Below are 13,641 nucleotides of genomic sequence, written 5' to 3'. Positions count from 1 at the left end.
CCTAGAGCTCACTACTCAATGAGAAGTCACACTAACTTACAATGAGGATTATACTAATCCAATGATCTGTACTGCTTTATAATAGCATCTCCAATGCCAGATTCAGTACCGGTTCTAATTCTGCTCTTTACATATACCCTTGACCTATAATTCGCACATTAGGTCTGCTTAATTATTTTCCTTTTTGTTCACTTACTTACCTTACAAATGTCTACAATGATCTCTTTTATATACAAGAGTCATTTTACGATTTGCCAAGTCAGCTTGTAATAATAATCAAAATATTACATATCAAAAATCATGTCGGCCTTTGTGCCGATATACATCTTTTCTTCTGTGCCAGTGCCGGTGCCGGTGTAGAGTGATCTTGTTGATGCCAGTGCACTGTCTTGCTTGAATAATGCTTTGCTGGTATGATGTCTTGCCGGTGCCATAGGATTGCAAGGTTGCCATCAATGACAAAACCTTCAATCACACACAATGTCTCATTGGAGTGTCCATATGCCAACAATCTCCCCCTTTGGCATTGATGGCAACACTCATGAGAAATTTCAAAAAGGTGTCCAAAATGTGTAGACCAAAAATATGAAGGGCTCCCCCTGAGCATATGATTCCTGTCTTTGAACTTTCTCATCCTACTACTCCCCCTTTGGCATCAATGACAAAGGTTGTCAAGATGTTAGTAGAGTTTGTAGTTATACCGGTCCATATCCTCAACCTTGTAGTTGGGTAGTTATTATCTAAAAAAGATCGCCCAAAATTAAGTTTATACTATCCATAAACTTTTTGCTATCTTTTATTGTTGTTTCAGTCCTCTTCACAGTACCGGTGAGATGCTGCAATTGTTCTGCTGGTGTTTTACTTCCCGGTGTTAATGCCTCTGAGATTTATTTCCATAGAGATGCTAGATAGTCCAATCTTGGACTTAGTTTGGATCTCAAGTGTTTTGCCTTGTTTATTATTCTCTTTCTCTTTCTCCTATTTAAGTAATTCTACCTCAAAATTTGCTAACTTATCTTCAAAAATAGATAGTAAATCCAGTGAGTTGACAAAATTGTCTGCAAGCTTGTTTATCTCTTCCCGTGTCTTGCTTATTTTCTTGTCAATATCTACAGTCAGGAAGTTTGTTTTGCATGTGTCTTTATACAGGTTTTTATACTCTTTTAACAAACTACACAGTTCCGGTAAAAGTGTGTTAAAGTCTCTGTTACACTTCTTAATTTCTTCCTCAAAGAATTTCTGTTTCTCCTTTTCTACAATGTCCTTTACAAATTTTTCCTTTATTTTCTCAATATTTCCAGAAATGTATTTACATAATGTATCCAACTGTCATAAAGAATCTTTATTATCTATGTTACAATCAAGAGCAATTAACTTCAAAATTGGTATTGAATCATCTATTGCTTTGTAAGCTTGTGAACTATAGTCAATTATTTTCTTGATGGATTCAAGTAATACCTGAGTCACATTTGTTGACTTTGATGGTGACCCAACAAACTGAGTATCAGTGGAAGTGACCATGCTTGTATTGACCTCTGACAGGTCAGTTTGTGTCTGCATTTCTTACTGGTGGCATCTGTTCTGGAGCCTTTTGCTTTGTTAGTTTCTCTGTTTGTGCCTCAAATTCCATCTTTTTCCCTGTATCCTCTGCTGGTTGCTCTGTATTTCCTATTACCAGAGGCTCTTTAGCCATATCTGATTTTTCACTTGTGTCTTTATCAACTGTTATGTTGATCTTTTGGGTATCAACATTTACAGTGAATAGGACTTCAGGATTTGTATTTCTATCCTCTGCATCCATGCTTTCAGCTACCGGTTAGTTTTCAGGGATTGTAATTTTTACAAGTGGAGGTAGGTTATCTTTAACCTTTATGCTTGGAGGTCCACCAATTTTCCCTTTCCCTTTGTCCTTATCCTTCTGATATACCTTAATAGGCTTGGGATTCCTATATTCTTCTTGTTTCTCTTTTTCAACCAAAAATATGTCCCAACCATCTTCTATTTCCTCTGAAACCTCTGTAACTTTACCTGCCATCAGTGAAATATGTCGGTGTGCGGTGGAAAAAACTGTCTGGTTAGCCTGAGCTATCAGATCATCAATTTCTTTTGGGGAGTTTACCGGATATACAACAAGTAGTTTTTCTATTTTTATTTTCTTGTCCAGTTCGATTACTCCTTGCCTTCTGGCCTCAAGTCTTTTGTATAAGTCATCAGGAATTTCATTTATGACTTCCATCAAAAACTTTTTGAACATGTCCATGTGTAATATTACACTCTCCTCAACTTGTCCTTTCTCATCAGCCGATAGGGTGTCATAAATTTTCCCTATGTTCTTCAGTTTTCCTTCCTCTGTGATCTCATTTAACAAAATGTCTAGAGGTGCCAAGTCAGTTTTTGCCTTTTTCTTTTTCTTAGGGGTCAACTTCTTTTTAGGTGTGACCTTTCTGACCAGAGATCTCACAGCTTGTTGCTTCTGCCTTATCCTTCTAGGTGAAGGAGTGGTTGCCGGTGAGGGATCTCTTTTCCTAACAACTCTTTTAAAGGTTGCTAGCATGTCTTCTTCTGAAGAAGTACCTACCGGTGATAGATGAGCTTTAGGTTGTGGGGCTGCCAACTCATCTTCAGTTATGCCAGTTTTCTTTAATACATCTTCCTTAATGGCTTTTGCTTGTCTAGATCCTTTTCTCACAAATGCTTCTACCTTCTTCACTCTTTTCTTGGACTGTATTTGTTTTTCTATTGTTTCAGCACTACCAAACGCTTCCTCCTTAGGTTCATTGGGGGCTTCCAGAAGTGCTTTGGCATAAGTTTCAACTATGTGGTCATCTGTTTCATAGCCCATTTCTGTTACCCAGATTGTCCTTGGGATGACTGCTTCCATCCATATTTCATCCTTTTTGATAACAAAGCATATATCATCTTTGTATTTATCTACAATTTCCTGAGATAACCTTGTCCTTTTCTTCATTTTTGTCTTTAGTGCTTGGAAAAAGTCATGAATGATGTTTTCCTTATTCTCACCCATGGTATTGAACAGTTTTATCAGTTGCTTTCCTACCAGTATGTCATATCCAAATTCTTTATATCCTATACCAGGAACTTTTTTTGTTATATGAAGCATTAGACACACTAACAGATTTCCAAATCTGAAGGTTCATTTCTTATCCTTCTTTATCTTTCCAAGGTTGTCTATCAGTTCATCCTTTAACCATTCACAGATGTCAATTTTTGCATTGTCTGTTATCATATCATAAGCACTCTTAATGCATAAACTTGAAACTGAGTTAAGTCTATTGGCATGAGTGGCTTTGTAACCTAATATCATGCTTATGAATCTTACATTTGTATCCTTTACATCATTAACCCTTAAAGATCTTCTATCAAATGTTGCACCTATTAGGTCTATGACTTAATCATTTGAAACTTTCTTGTTTTTGTCTGATCTTTTACCGATGGTCGGTAACCCTGTGACAGCCTTTACCGCTTGCTTAGTGATCTTATGAATTGCATCTAACCAAAAAAATTCTCCATGAACTTTGCTTAACACTATCCTAATCACATCCTTAGGAAATTCAGGAATGGTAAGGATTTCTATGAATCCTAGGGTTTCAATGATTTTGTGTTCAGCTTTGACATTGCCAGTATCATCACATATCTTTGTTTTTTACATGGTTTTGATTTCCTCGTCTCCTAACTCTTCAATATTGCAATGAATATACATTCTAGGGTCTTCAGCATATACAACACCTTTAGGGATTTGAGAGAATGCACCTAAGGTATCATCCTTCTTTGCTATTTCAGGGACCAACTGAAATACGGGCCTAGGTCTTTTAATTACTTCCACAATAGTAGGGTTCACTATGTATTTAATTGCAGAGGTGGATGCCATGATAAAATATCTTTTTCTATCTTGGATGGATGATTGCTTGGAGTGTGCTTGCTTCTTGCTCGAAATGCCTCAGCTCAGAAATCTTCGCGCTCTCTAAAAGTTTGAAATCACGGTGAAATGAAATGGAGCCAAAACCTTATTTTATAAAGTCTTTTTTGCTACCTACCACATTAATTGCATGCCGGTTATGTATTCACTTAACTTTATTTGCTGGTAATAAGTGATTTTCAACTTCTTTTCTCTAACTGAGGGAATAATAGCACATGTGTCATTAGATTGCCAAACCCTCAAGACAATTTTCTTCAATTAGATGAAGAACTTCCTGCCGGTGGGGCATTGCTCTGTCCTATCGGTGGAGCATCACTCTGTCCTGCCGGTGGAGCATTTGTTGGTTCTACCGGTGGAGGAGTATTCCCAATATTTAGATCAACTTTTCTAATCCATTGCTTTGAGAATTCTTGCTTAACCTCTTCAACTTTTTCTTTACCGTTCAAGCTAGCACTTTTGTTGTCTACCAGTGTACCTTTACTTCTACAAAATTTAGCAATATGCCCAATCTTGTTACATGCATTACAAGTTACATTATTTTTCTGAATAGCTTTCCCATAACCTATGCTGGTTTGTGTTTTGCATTGGTTTGATAGATGTCCAAATCTTCCACAAACATAACATCTTACATTCATTCTACAGTTTTCAGAGTTATGACCAACTTTGTTGCATTTGGAGCATTGACCGGTGGGTGGATTGATATTCTGATAATTCCTAGATCTACATTCATTTTCCCTATGACCATATTTATTATAGTTAAAGCATTTTCCATTGAATTTATAAGTATTAGGTGGTCTTACCAGTTTGCTATGATCCCGAGTATTTGCAGTATCAGAGCTTTCTCCAACTTCAAATCCAATTCTAGAAGTGTCACCTTTGGGTTTTTGATTCTTCAATAAGGTACCAAGTTCTTCTGAGCTTTTCTTGAATTTTTCTTTATGTTGATTTGCAGTTTCCAATTCCCTTTCCAAGGTTTCTTTTTGTCTCATTAGTTCATTTGAGTCATTCTAAGTATGCATCAAATCTGTCTTCAACATGTCATTTTCATAGCTAAGTCTTGTGTTCTCATTTGCTGCATCAGTTAGTCTTCTGGTCAATTCTTCTTCATTCTTCTTTCTATCCTCAATCTCTTTGCAAAATTTCATAGTCATATCCTGCATTTCATTTTTTGTTGTCATGATCTCTTGTTTCAACTTGCTTATCATATCATTAAGTGATTCCTTTTCATCATTCTCATTTTGCAATTTCTCACAAAGTTCTCTTCTCTTATTTCTTGTAACAGTAAGATTTTCTTGAAGTGCTTGAATGATATCCTGAGCTGCTCTTAAATCATCTTCTAATTTGATATTTTTCAACTTCTCTGCACCATAGTCAGTAAGAGCTCCTTCAAGTTGCTTCATCAGATTTTCCATCTTTATCGGTGTCAAGATCTTCCTCAAGCTGTTAGGCTTCTGAAAATAGAGGACCAGGTTCTGATACCAATTGTTAGGGTTCCCACAGATACTGAGAGGGGGGGGGGGGGGGTGAATCAGTATCTAACCGGTATTCAAATTTTCTTAAGTTAAAACATGCAGAACATAAAGTAGAAGTGTACCGGTATGCAAGAATTAATGTAATAAACAGAATCAAAAACATCCACATGAAAAGAACACCATAACACAAGATGTTTAACGAGGAAACCCGGTGTGGGAAAAACCTCAATGGGATTTGTGACCGACAATATTCACTTACTGGCCAATAAGAGAATATTACTTACAATAGGGGCCTGCACATGTAGGAAGGCCAATTGCCTAGAGCTCACTGCTCAATGAGAAGGCACACTAACTTACAATGAGGATTATACTAATCCAATGATCTGTACTGCTTTATAATAGCATCTCCAATGCCAGATTTAGTACCGGTTCTAATTCTGCTCTTTACATATACCCTTGACCTATAATTCGCACATTAGGTCTGCCTAATAATTTTTCTTTTTGTTCACTTACTTACCTTACAAATGTCTACAATGATCTCTTTTATATACAAGAGTCATTTTACAATTTCCCAAGTCGGCTTGCAATAATAATCAAAATATTACATATCAAAAATCTTGTCGGCCTCTGTGCCGGTATACATCTTTTCTTCTGTGTCGGTGCTGGTGCCGGTGTAGAGTGATCTTGTTGATGCCGGTGCACTGTCTTTCTTGAATAATGCTTTGCCGGTATGATGTCTTGCCGGTGCCATAGGATTGCAAGGTTGCCATCAATGACAAAACCTTCAATCACACACAATGTCTCATTGGAGTGTCCATATGCCAACAAAAATGTTACTCTAGATACACCAACAGAAGTGGCAGGATAAGAGGAACAAGTAGAAGAAGAGAAGAAGTGACAAGAAGAAGAAAAGAAGAAACATAAGGAAGAAGAGGAAAAGAGAAAAGAGGAAGAGGAAAAGAAACAAGAGGAAGAGAAGAAGAAGAAGGAAGCGGAAAAGAAAGAAGAAGAGAAATGAAAGGAAGAAGAAAAGAAACAAGAAGAGGAGAAGAGAAAAGAAGAGGAGAAGAGGAAGAAGGAAGAGGAAGAAGGAAGAGGAAGATGGAAGAGGAGAAGAAGAAGAAGAATGAAGAAGAAGAGAAGCGGAAAGAAGAAGAGAAGAAGGAAGAAGAGAAAAGAAAGACAGAAGCAGAGGAGCAAAAGAAGGTAGAAGAGGACAAGCAAAAAGCTAAAGAGAAGGAGGAAGCGACAAAAAGCGCACAAGTGGAGACACCAACGACAACCGGTAGTCAAGCCACACCGGCTGACATTACCAGTCCCATTGACCTCCAATCTGCAAATGAATCGGAGCTGCTCCAAAGCATCAAGCTTGCCCAAGAGCGACTGGAAGCGCTAAGGAGGAAGAAGGAACAAGATGTTCTTCAAACTATGGTAGAAACTCTTACCAGTTTGATTACCGGTACCACTCTCCCAAGTACCGATTCCTCTCTAGCCCAACTAAAACTCTTATGCATAGTTGTAGAAGACCAGGTGCAATACTTGGAAGAGGTTGCTAAAGCCAGTGCACAAAAGAAGCATCAAAAGGCTCTGAACACTACCTTGGTGAAGAAGTTGAACGAGCTCCAGTCCGATCTACAAAAAGCACAAAAAAGATATAAGGGATGCTCTGGATGAGGGAAATCTACTGCTCAGTAAGATATGCCAACAACATCTCTTTTGTGATGATGTGCTTGATTAGAAATAAAAGCTACAATCTAACTTATAGTCATACATAAGCACCTTCAAGCTGCCATATGATTCCTTCACCACCTATGGGCAAACCGTTCACCAGTTTCAACTCCAGAATGCCAGAATAGAGTTAGAAATCAGCAACCGGACCAGAGATTTGCAGGAACTCCAACTGGTTCTACTACCAAGACTGCAAATACTTCAGAAATGCTATCTCAATCTAAATGCCCTAACAGTCACTCAAGAGATGAGTACCTTGGATGCCATGGAAGAACAGGTCTATCAAATGCAAATAGAGAGTGAGGTTGCTACCTCATTGCTTGAGTCATGGTCCTTATCCATGAAGCAATTTATGCAGAACTTTAAATCATTTTTTGACAAGTTTCACTCTTTATTGTCATAAACACTTATTATTTTTGCTAATGGAAATAGGGGTTATTCAGCTGTATTTTGTCATTGTTGGTAAAGGGGGAGTAGTATTTAAAATTTTGATGAATGTTATGTATACTTGCATGTTTATCTCTTTAAAGGGAGTAGTATACATTGTATTTTCTGCAAAAGGGATAGTGTACATGCTTAGGGGGAGTAATTTTGATTATGGCATAATTTTTTGTTGTTAAACACTTAGAGGTCAAAATTTTTCCTAAGTGTTGCCATCAATGCCAAAGGGGGAGATTGTTGGCATTTTTGATGATTATGTTGTGATTGTCATTGATGGACACACACTTGCTTTGAGATCACTTTTTGTATGTATGAGTTATGCTCAACTGGTATTTGTTCCAATTGATATTATGTATTATAGTCTTCAGACTATCGGTGTTTTGCAGAAAGTGTTTTACCGATCTTAAGCGGTTTGAAGACCCAAAGTGGTGTGAAGACCCAAAGCGGTATGAATACTTCAAAGTGGTTCGAGGATCCCAAAGTAGTACGAAGTATCAAAGCGATTGTTATCATTTTCCCAGTCTTCATTTTGACAAACCGATAATCGGAAAAATGTGAACTGGTAATAGGTAAATGTATGAACCGGTATTACTCTGTGATGAGTTACCAACCGGTATTATTTTTGTGATGAGTTACCATCCACCGACACTTTGACGATGATTTTGTGCTATGTTACCAAATGTGTCTAGATGCAATGAACCTAGGAACTTGCAATGTAATCTTATTGGACCAACATGAAACCAGATTCTTTTATAAGGACATTATGTCTAGGGTTTTAGGAGTTGTTAGGGTTTTTGATATTGCATGAGTTTTTGTATGAGCGATCATAGGAAAGAAGAGCAAGTCTGTGTGAAGTAACAGAGTGTGGAGATACTGAAGACTGAAGTAATATTGAAATGCATTAGCAATGAGCTATCATGGATCTAATCAAGTTGACTGTTCTATTTGCTAGATCATTCACTTGTTGATTACTCACATCTTTGACAAGTCTGAAACCCTTAATCGAGTAGGCCCAGAAAAGCCTTTGTAAATCCTCTAACAAGGTGGTTCACAATTGTGGATCTGAAATCCTCTCACAAGGTAGTCTTTAATCAGACTTATCTCCTAACAGAGATTGAGATTCCTAATAGGATCTGTTCTGGTGAAGAACATTGTATGACCTTAACCGGTCTGACCTTAACCTATCTGGTTACCATTCTGTAGATAGTTACTTGTGAGTTTCATCTCATCGTGGTTTTTCCCATTTGGGTTTCCACGTCAAAATCTCTTGTGTTATGGTGATTGTGCTTCTGTGGGTGAATGCCTTATTTGCTATTTGGTTTGCTTTTGTGTTAACCGGTTTGTTTGTAAAACTGTTTTACCGGTTTACTGCTAGACTGTTTAAATGTTTGAGTTCAGTATTTTTTGGTATAATAATTCACCCCCCCCCTCTTAGTATTCATCAAGTTATGCATGATAAAGAAGTTGAAAAATAGCTCTACCATCTATTTCTCATCTTCTACAATCAATTCATCCTCTTTCTGAAGATTTTTTATCCTATTCCTACTCCTATGCTTCTTGGCAGAATGGTGAAAAAAATTGGTGTTTTGTATCTCCTTCTGTGAGCCATTGTGTAGTCACATAAATCTGTCCACTTAATTAAATGAATATTTAATATTTATTTGATTATTTAACCATCAATTAATAATTAATTAAATTAATATTTAATTAATTCATCTTAACCCTCTTCTCCTATTAATTAAATAAATTATTCAATTTATTTGATTTAATTCACTTAACCAAATTCAGACCATTAATTAAATAAATAAATCATATTTGTTTAATTAAATCTTCTCTCACATTTAAACAAATTAATATTTATTTAAAACCCCCAAAATCCCATCTCTCACATTTAAATAAATTAACATTTATTTAAATCACCTTTATCCTCCACCCACTTGTATTTTCCTACAAATGCAAGTTGCACAACTATTTTAAATAAATCATTTATTTAAATCACCTTTATCCTCCACCCACTTGCATTTTCCTACAAATGCAAGTTGCACAACTATTTTAAATAAATTATTTATTTAAAATCCTATTTATCCTCACCCACTTGAAACCTTTAATGGTTTCCCTTAAAGTCTTCAAACTTAATGGCTTCCTTCTAGAGTCTTCTCAAACCTTTAATGGTTTCCCTTAAAGTCTTCAAAACTTAATGGCTTTAAAGTCTTCAAACTTGATGGCTTCCTTCTATAGTCTTCTTAAGCCTTTAATGGTTTCCCTTAAAGTCTTCAAACTTAATGGCTTCCCTTAAAGTCTTCAAGCCTTTAATGGTTTCCCTCAAAGTCTTCAAGCATTTTAATGCTTTATCTTCCTTTTTCTCATTTAAATAAATTAATATTTATTTGAATATTTATCCAAATGCAAATTACACCATTTAATTGAAATAAATGATTTTATTTTAATTGAAAATACCAAAATTCCTCCCACTTGCATTTTCCTACAAAATCCACTTGCATGCCTAAACCCTTCTAGATTCTTCTAAACCTTTCCTAATTAACCTAATCCATCCCCTAAATATTGTCACATTCCTAAGCAAATTGGAGTCACTTCTCAAAGACTCCAAAGTCTTTGAAAAGCAATTAATGCTTTGTGTGTTCAACAAATTAACCTCTAAAGTCTTCCAACCACTTATGGCTCTTACATGACCATTAATGGTTAATTCCACTTGCACCCATGGTTAAGGACTTTGACCCCTAACTTAACCCTTATGTAACCCATGTGTCTCTTCAAAGCATTTATTTCTTTGACTAGGGTAACCATCATGTCCCCTCAAGCATTTAATGCTCCTTATCTCTCCTCTCAAGCCTCCTCATGGTGACACTTGTCAACATGGGATTGGGTTGAAAGTCTCACATGGATTGAATATCTTTCAATCCTAACCCTTGTTAAGATTACTCAATCTTAACCCTTCATTTCCCCATTTCTTCTATAAATAGAATCCTTCTCCTCAAGCAAAAGAGGAAGCATTAGAGTATTGTTGTTATACTGGTATTAGCATAGAGCTTTTTCATAGCATCACTATCTACACTTGCATAGCATTTGCTTATCATATTCAACCATCTTGAATCTCCATATGGCATCCATGGCTAGTGCTAAAAGTTGAGAGCTACACTCATTTGGGACTTGGAGAGGAGAGGAACAAGGGAGGAGCAACTATGAGCATCTTGATTAGCTATTTTATTCTATTTTTATATGCTTTCTATTTCATGCTTAATATCTCTCTTGATATGCCTGTTTAGGATATTCTTTTGTTGCTAACACCAACGTTTGTTTCTTGTGCTCTTATGTGTGTTGCCATCAAACAGATTTTCTAATCCTTTTTGCAGAGCATCACATTTTATTCTATATTTTTGTTTCTAGAAAAACTCTTCCCTTTTATTTAGACTAAACCATTGTTCTCTTAGCGAGTTCTCCTCCCTACATTTACCTTGAGAAGATATGTTATCTTCTATCTTCTTTTGTATTAACTCAAGGTTATCTATAATTACTTTTTTTCTCTCAAATATGTTTCAAAAAGAATACTGATTCCATCCTTTTACCTTCTCTCTTAAAATTTTTAATTTTTGAGATACTCGATACATAGGGGTACCATTGATAGGGACATTCCACCATTGTTCAACCGAAGATCTAAAATCAGGGTGTAAGGACCACACTATCTCATATTTCAAGGGATAGAATTTTTTCCTCATGAAATCATCCAAGGTGAGGAGAATAGCACTGTGATCTAAACCATCTCGAGGGAGGGCACTAATGGACATTGAATAAAATTTATTCTAGTTGCTAGATACCAGGACCCTATCTAGTCTTACTTGAATGATATTTTTGTCTACTCTCCTATTAGACCATGCAAATTTAGAACCCATGAGGTGAATATCCATCATTCCAGTTGTAGAAATAAATTCTAATAGATCATTCATTCTTTTCGAGTAATATTTAATGCCACCTAATTTCTCTGAACTGTATAGAGGGGATTTGAAGTCCCCTACCATCATCCACAAGGAAGCAGCTGAGTTCATGATGAAGCTAACTAGAGAGGACCATAGGCTGGGTTGAGGTGCTCTTGCATTAGGGGCATAAAAATTGATGAGATAACATTCAAGGCATGATCTAAGATCTAACATTTTAACTATAAGATAGTTTTTAGTATAATGGAATAGAGTTCCATCAAAGGAGGTCGTGTTCCATAAAGTAGCAATACCTCTAGACACACGTGCAACATCACTAGAAAGGAATGTAGCAGATGACCAAAAAGACTTAGAAGCCTTGGGGAAAACATCATCCGTCATTTTTTCCCCTAAATTAGTAGGATATCAACTTTTTGTTCCATCAAATTCCACTTTAACATATGTTGCTGTAAAGCGGAAAATCGAACCCTAGGTGTTCCCCCCACTCCAAGGAGAAAGGAGGTCACTAGGATTGACGGTTTTCACTTAGGAGAGACTTTACATTCAAAAGAGGGGTTGAAACTCACAAGATCCAATCCCACACAATGCAAGACTGGATTCTAAATGAGTTTCAAGGGTTGTGACAGCAAGGCTACCCTCTTTTGTAAAGAATGTAGATAGAAGGATTGAATTAGGAGTGTAGGTGAAAGTAAGAAAGATTCATTCGCAGACAGAAATAGAAACATGGGATGAAGCTGTGGACCTGGAATTAGCAGTAAAATGTCGAGACAATGTTGTCCTGCAAGTTTGAGCGAAAGTTGACGGGACGATGGCGCCTGACGTGCACACAGTCCTCTGAAAAATCCGCGAAACAAAGGGGGATCTGTTCATCTCTGCACAAGGGTTCCAGATCTTCAATTACAGCCGCGTACCTGCAACCTACACACATAAAAGAGAGGATGATTGGGGGGTTAGGGATTAGGGGTTTGCCTTTAGGTCAAACCCTAGTTTTGGAATTAACCAAGAAATGAGAATGTTGTAAATGTAAATGTTTGTAATGTAATCAAGTACTGATACCTTGTTGTAAGAATGTTTGTATTCTTACATGCGAAGGTGTAAATGTTGTTGTAGGTTGTATGTTGTAAGTGATCTCCTCTTCAATGGTTGAATCCTTGTCTTGAATGCAACACTTAGCCTTGAATGGAGACTTAGAATGCTCAATTGCTTGAAGGAATGCTTGAATGCTTGAATGTTTGAATGTTTGTCTAGCGCTTCCGCCTATTGCACACATATGTTTTTTTTTCTTTCCCTCTCTCCTTTCTGAGAGGGGAAATGTAATTTATATACTTGTCAATTAGGGTTAGAAGACTGATTTTTCTGACCTTAGGCCGACCTAGGAAGATTATTTTCCAATTTGCAACTTGAAGACCCGATGCCCCATAAGAGACCGGGCCCAAAATAGGGCCAGGGACCAGGGCGCTGGGTGCCATGGTCCCACCTCCCGGGATAGCAGGGTGCAAGGAGGATTAGGCCAAGGTGCAGAAAAGATGCAGTTTTTGATGTGGCAAACAGGTTTCGGGGTCTCCATTCAGGTTTAGTGTTGCGTCGCCATCGTGAAGACCCAAATGCAGTCGAAATTGCAAGTGTCACAATTTTAGGACGCTACATTTAGCCCCCACTTTAGCGGGAGTATAAGCGTACGCCCATACTTTCGGTAAAGTACAAGGAAACAACATTGAAAGACTTTCACCACGTCAAGGAGGCAAGATACGCCAAGCCCCCAGTGGACTAAGGATCTTACGACTTCGATTGACAAAGTAAAAGGGAAGATCACGAGGGAGAACCATGACTGTTAGTAGTAAGGTTCCCTCACTATGAGTCATGCAAGAAAAATACCCAAAAATTTTCAAGGCAAAGCTAAGTTCGTCAAGAAATTTTCAAGTATCCTGAAGGGATATGGACGGGGTGTATGCCCCCCTACGTTAAAGTGATCGTACATGCCTCAACGGGGGTGATTGCTTTAAGGTAGTGATACACATAAGAAATGAGAAGGGAAAGGAGCCTGTTATCACAAAGATTTAGCCCCCAAGTGTGAGATAAACCCAAGGATAATAGACACAAAAAAAAAATCACG

The sequence above is a fragment of the Cryptomeria japonica genome, chromosome 7, assembly GCF_030272615.1.
Source record: "Cryptomeria japonica chromosome 7, Sugi_1.0, whole genome shotgun sequence".
In the NCBI taxonomy this organism is placed as follows: domain Eukaryota; kingdom Viridiplantae; phylum Streptophyta; class Pinopsida; order Cupressales; family Cupressaceae; genus Cryptomeria; species Cryptomeria japonica.
Note: the sequence above shows the minus strand (reverse complement) of the source record.